Below are 6,322 nucleotides of genomic sequence, written 5' to 3' on the forward strand. Positions count from 1 at the left end.
GAGACGCGGGATCTAAGCTTTGGACTCGGTGAGTCGGCCCCCGGACATGGCGAGTAGACCCTGTTTGGGCAAAAACCCTAATCCGGGTGTTTGCACCCTATTTAAATGCTCTAACTTGGCCTCCTTTGTCCCTAACACTTCCAGAGAGCTGTAGAGCGAAACCCTAGCCCCCATATTGTTCTTGAGAGTGATTCTGGCTTTGTGAAGAAGGTTTGGAGCTTAGAAGAAGAAGGAAGAGGTTGAAGTGTGCAAGCAGAGGAGGTAGATCCAGAATCTACACTATGAGAAGCTTCCATTAAGGTAGAAAAGTTCTTACCTTGATCACTAGTTCATTAGATCCCCTTTTTGTCCCAAATTAGTGGTTTTCAAGCCCTAAAACCTCAAGCTCCATGTGTTATGCTCTATGTTCTGAAAGGACTTCAGATTTGGACCTTATGGACATCTTGGAAGTGTAAAGTCTCTGTGGTTGGGGTTATTAAGGTCCCTATTGAGTGTATAACCTCTTAAAGAGCTTGGATTTGCCTATTTGAGCTTATGGGGCCATGCATGCACGTAAAGTTTGCAACTTTACATGATAAGCATGCCCTAGGAGCATAGATCTATGGTTTAGAAGCGTTGCATGTCCCAGTTTTGGTCTGTATGGGAAGTGGGTCGAAGGGACTCGCCGAGTCCCAAAGTGGAACTCGGCGAGTTCTATGAAGATGGTCTTAGACTCGGCGAGTTGGAAGAACAACTCGGCGAGTCCTATGAAGATTGCCTGGAACTCGACGAGTTGTTCTTTAAACTTGGCGAATCATATGAACTGTTACTGAGTAAGAGGGGTTTAAGTGTTGAAGGTCCAACCCTTCGTATCTGCACGCGGAATTAGCAATTTAACGTGTAGCAATAGTCCCAGAAACCCAAATCCTCATAAGGGATGCTCTGGTGAGGATTTGGAAGCGAGTAGGAGATCTGATCGTGGGGACTCGGCGAGTTGTTCTTGGACTCGGCGAGTCGGATCGCAAGTCGGTTCTATAGTCCCGAGTAGTGAGTTAAGGGTGACTCAGTGAGTGGGAAGAGGGACTTGGCGAGTAGGACCAGGTTAGTAGGAGAAGGACTCGGCGTGTCTGTGCCATGACTCGGCGAGTCCAGACAACTGGATGTTAACTTTGACCAAGGAGTTGACCTTGGACCAGGGGTGGGTCAATCAATTGACCTTAGGGTATTTATGAGTGGCTAATCTATGTTCATGGATTTGTAGCCGGAGGATTACCAGTGCAGCAGTCAGACGTCTAGCAGTCAGACTTTCGGTAGCTACTTTTCGAGGTGAGTTTCCTTCCAGTAGGAACGGGTCTAAGGCACCAAGGCCGGCCCGTATAGATGATATGTTAGTATCGGAGTGTGGGCAGAGCCCGTAACTCATAGTTGAGTTTGATTATGTTATATGCTCGTATGATAGAATTGCTTATACTCGTTGTCTGTGTGATACTTGTATGTTATGGTTTAGTAGCTGAGTGTGGGCGAGGCCTGTATCTCTCAGATAGCGGAGTGTGGGTGAGGCCCGTATCTCTCATATAGCGGAGTGTGGGCGAGGCCCGTATCTCCATGAGTGTGGGTGAGGCCCGTATCTCCTAGCTGTTCATTGTATGATTGTATGGTATGAGGTATTATGGGGGAACTCACTAAGCTTCGTGCTTACGGTTTATATTTTTGGTTTCAGGTACCTCCTCAACGAAGGGGAAGGAGCTGGCACGGTAGTGGCACATCATACACACCTTTTGTTTTCCGCACTAAGAGATTTTTCTGGGATTTGTACTCTGACACTATGGTTGATTTCACGATTTGGTTTTCAGACACGTAACGTGTTTTAAGAAATGATATGTTCGAATGTTGTTTATTTTCAAATGTTTTGCAAAGTGTTTAATTAAAAATGAGAATTTTGGACTTGAAAATTGGGTCGTTATAGGTGGTCTACCCGTATACTAATTATACACGACTTCCTCACTCACATGGGATTAACGGTTACAGTTCAGAGGATTTCCGCTAAGTTCCCCAATCTTAGTTGATGAATACAATTACTCATGTAGACTTTGACGGCTTCCTATAGCTCTAACAACAAAAGCATCTTCATGTCTAAAACCCTAAGTTGCTTGACTATGCTTTGAAACATTACTCATAACTTCATAATATTTAGGCAGTATAACAACTATATCTTGAAGTAAAACCAGGTTTTATCTTGACCTAAAACCAATAATAACAACATATAACGTTTCTAGTTTTATCTTGACATAAAACTATCAATAACAATACCAAGTTTTATCTTGACATAAAACTAACAATAACAACATATAACATATCCAGTTTTATCTTAACATAAAACTAATAATAACAACATACTATATATATATATATATATATATATATATATATATATATATATATAATTCTAAGTATAACTCAAGATCTACATTAGTAAATTAACATACTGATAAGTTAATAATAGTTGTATGTATTCAAAATGTTATATTTAGAACAATCATATTCCGGTTATCATAACTATATACTATCATATAGACATAATAATAACATATATATAATAACTAGCATGCGTTTTCCCCCGAAATATTAGAAAGTGGGGCCGTGAAACTCACTATAGTAGCGTGATTTTATGTTATCTAAGCAAAACGGCCAGCGTGCGAGATCGTCGGGGCTCGGGATGCAAAATGGCCTCAGCAAAGGAGAGAAAGGGAAGAAGTTTTGGTGTAAGAATGGCTGAAGTCGGACCTGCTATTTATAGTAAGGGTTTTAGAAACTCACGTCGTGAGTGTCATAAGGCTCACGTCATGAGTCTTGCATGATCACCCCGTAGACTTGCCATTTGCGTCCCTAGCTTCGGAAGGTGGCCATGTGACTCCTTACATCGTGAAAAACTCCTTGTTCACGTCGTGAGTTTGGATTTTATCCCCTCGCAGCCTCGTCACACCTTCTAGATTCCGAAATGTGGCAAAATGACTCCTCACGTCGTGAATAAACCCATTGTTCACGTCGTGAGTTTAGTTTAGCTTAGGGTTTCTGAAAGTTGAATCTTCGGAATGCAATAACTTTTGCATACGAACTCCATTTTTGACGTTCTTTATATGCACGCGTAGGTATTTATGAGTAATACAACTCTCTTTTAGACTTAAGTAGCTAATTCTAAGTCTATTTTAAATTCCTCTTATTATAGAGATTTATAGTGTTCGGTTTATCATAACTTCTTCATGCGAAGTCAGATTCAGACGTTCTCTATATTTTTAGAATCATATGGACGTATACTTTGAGTTGTATCATAAAGAAAGTTCATATTTGTATTAGAATTTATCATGAAATATATAGTACATTTATCACATTACATGATTAGCATAATCACATGTGATTGTATTGACCTATTTTGGCTAGTGTTACATAAGTGAAATACAATCATAAGTATTATAAAGCCACACATTTTGTTAAAATTAAGGACTATTCGGTATCGTATTAAGACTATTGGGTATATTTTAGACACATATAATTACGGTGAACATGTCCGTGTTCGGTAAATGGACACATAATTAATGATGTAAGTGACGATTTGCTAGTATTTAGTCGCAACAACAATCAATTATGGTATTTATTTGCCACATAAATTGTTTTTCATCTTGTTATTGTTTAACTTAATCACAAGAACTTTAGAATAAACATCATTTTAAATCAATTGTAGTCTCATAATTCTTGTATATTAAGGCTATTGTTAACCATTTAGCCACACATTAAAAATTGATGTAAAGTAACCATTGTATATTTTTAGAGACATTTAAAACCTATAAAACATGGCAAAATTTATATTAAAGCCACTTTAACTTACTATTTATTGTTACTTTTTATACATTGTTGGCAAAATTTATATTAAAGCCACTTTAACTTACTATTTATTGTTACTTTTTATACATTGTTGACACATCAAAATAATTTAAATTAAAGTAACGAAACCCAACAATATGAAACAAAAGCAAAATTCATAATTTGATATTACTAATAATTGAAATCCAAATCCATACATTACATTCCTAATTAAAATAGAAAAGAAAATAAAATTGTCCTAATTTCAAGAATTTAAATAATGGTTAAAAAATCAAACACATCATAAACCAAAACCTAAACATAACTAGGCATTCATCTTGTTTGTATTGCTCCTTGTCTTCTTGAGAAGGGCATCAAATGATATGTAAGTTGGTTTCCTTTTCGTTGAGTTTTGATGTGATATAATTTCTGGTAACTATAACAACATTGAAACCAAAAAAATGAGTTCATCATAAACTTAGTATACTACTTTATGAAGAAAATAAAATGTAATGCAAAAAGTAGTACCCATATCATAAACCCATTTTGGTCTAGACTATGGTGGCTTTTGCAATTTCCTAAAAAAATGAAGTCCCACAATGTATAGTGTAGAATCCCACCAAGTTCCAATAGATGTTCCTTAAAGGTGTCTAGACTGTTATTAATAAGAAAAAGATTTGAAGGTACATGCTAAAACTACTTAGATTTTTCAAAGTACAATCTCTTAATAAGAAATCATTGAAAGTATTATGCCATAATAGAAAGAAATAAAAGTATGATATAATAATAATAATAATAATAATAATAATAATAATAATAAAAGTAAGTTGCTATTTCTTGCATATATCCAACAAATATGCATTTTTTACCGTTTTGCAAGCATGATCTTAATTGACATTTTCAAGGACTAACTCTGGCTCACAAAGCATCCTTGACTGTAATACAAAATTGGCAAAGTATCAAGACTTTTACTTGTAGTAAAAAGTTCATCAATCTGCTTACCATACAAACACTAAATAACCTCAAAGTTAGATAATTCAATTCAACTTTGCAAATTATGATTTCTTTTTCTAACCTTATCATAGCCGGTATGTCAAACTCTTCCATATCTAGGATGTTTTCATCCTCATGGGTGCCAAAATATGAAGAAATTTAATGGTGGTGTTCTTCTTGCACATTTCTAGGATCTCCATAAAAGGAACTTGCTCCTCGGCATCTCTCTTGTAATCTATACAGATAGTCAAACCAAGGTCAAAATACAAACAAGTCCATATTAAATATTTCAAGTTAAATACATACTTTTTGGTTATTCATGAGTAATCAACCATCATTCTCTTCATAATCAAGCAATATCTCACCTCTAGCTACTTCATATTCTTTCTTGTATTGATACAACTCTTCACAAAAAAGAAATTGAAATGAAGTCGATATTAAACTTAGATGTTGCTTCTTTTTTACTTAATCAAAACATAAACCACAAAAATAAGACAAAATCAAAGTTGTAATTATATTAAGATTTTACTTAATCATTGTCTCGTCATTATTGCATAGAGTTAAAAAAAAAATGAGAAAAATAAAAGTAAGAACAAATTTAGTATAACAATATATTAAATAAAACAAATCAAAATTTACCTCAACAAATTATTGTTTATGGAATTGAGAAAAAGAGAGCAACGCAAGCAAGAGCCTGGTACCAACGGGCAAGAGCGAATTTGATTTTTCGGGCTAAAGGAGGAAATGGCAGAAACATGAAAAATCGGAAAGTAATTTGTAAAATGAGAAATCTGCTTTAAGTGATTACAGGAACTAACTCTAGAAAATCAGAATTCACAACATTTAATGCAATGAAACCTAAACCTTATCATCATATCAAAACCAAAGGATCCAAACATCAAATATGTGGTAGGCATCTATGAGAATTAAACCAGAAAAACATATAAATAAAGAAGAATATAATATATTTCCAATGGACATACACTGGCATGAAAGTTCCGACTTCCTGCGTAAGGTCATCTCTCTTGTTCTTGATTATGCGACGATAGTGCAAAGGTTTATTGTATCGTTGATCGAAATTCTTCTTATGAAGTCAAATAAAGATGTCAGCGATTGAGAGGTGCGCATAGATTAGATCGTGAGATAGAGGTTCACCTAACGAAGGAGACGATATAGATAGAGATGTAACAAATAAGAGAGGGATCGACGAAGATCAAAATAGGCGGAGAGACGAAATTGAGAGGGAGGCAGGAACAGGTTTTCTAAGGCAAATTTGACGTAAATGAAAAAAATCCTTTGTTTTGGGATGTGGGGGATTAAGGTTTATGTATAAAAAGAATTCAAATTTTGATTGAAATTCATAAAATATAAAATATCCTTAGTGAAATAATTGGATTTTAAAAAAATAAATAAATTTATTTAATAATCACTTTCGTTACGTTTTATATAAAAACAATAAATTATTTTAAAATTTTTGATTTCATTCATAATT

The 6,322-nt window shown here is 35.1% G+C and overlaps 1 long non-coding RNA gene across 1 annotated transcript; it reads right to left on the reverse strand.

Annotated features, from left to right (window-relative positions):
* Positions 1 to 4,057: 4,057 nt before the first annotated feature.
* On the reverse strand, positions 4,058 to 6,108 carry LOC145058898 (uncharacterized). Its single transcript, XR_013686573.1, has 4 exons — positions 5,814 to 6,108; positions 4,913 to 5,065; positions 4,366 to 4,772; positions 4,058 to 4,273 (listed from the first exon to the last, which is right to left on the reverse strand). It is a non-coding gene; the product is annotated as an uncharacterized LOC145058898 (long non-coding RNA).
* Positions 6,109 to 6,322: the final 214 nt, after the last annotated feature.

Source organism: Lactuca serriola, chromosome 6 (genome assembly GCF_051521515.1).
Source record: "Lactuca serriola cultivar US96UC23 chromosome 6, Lser_US96UC23_V15, whole genome shotgun sequence".
NCBI classification, from domain to species: domain Eukaryota; kingdom Viridiplantae; phylum Streptophyta; class Magnoliopsida; order Asterales; family Asteraceae; genus Lactuca; species Lactuca serriola.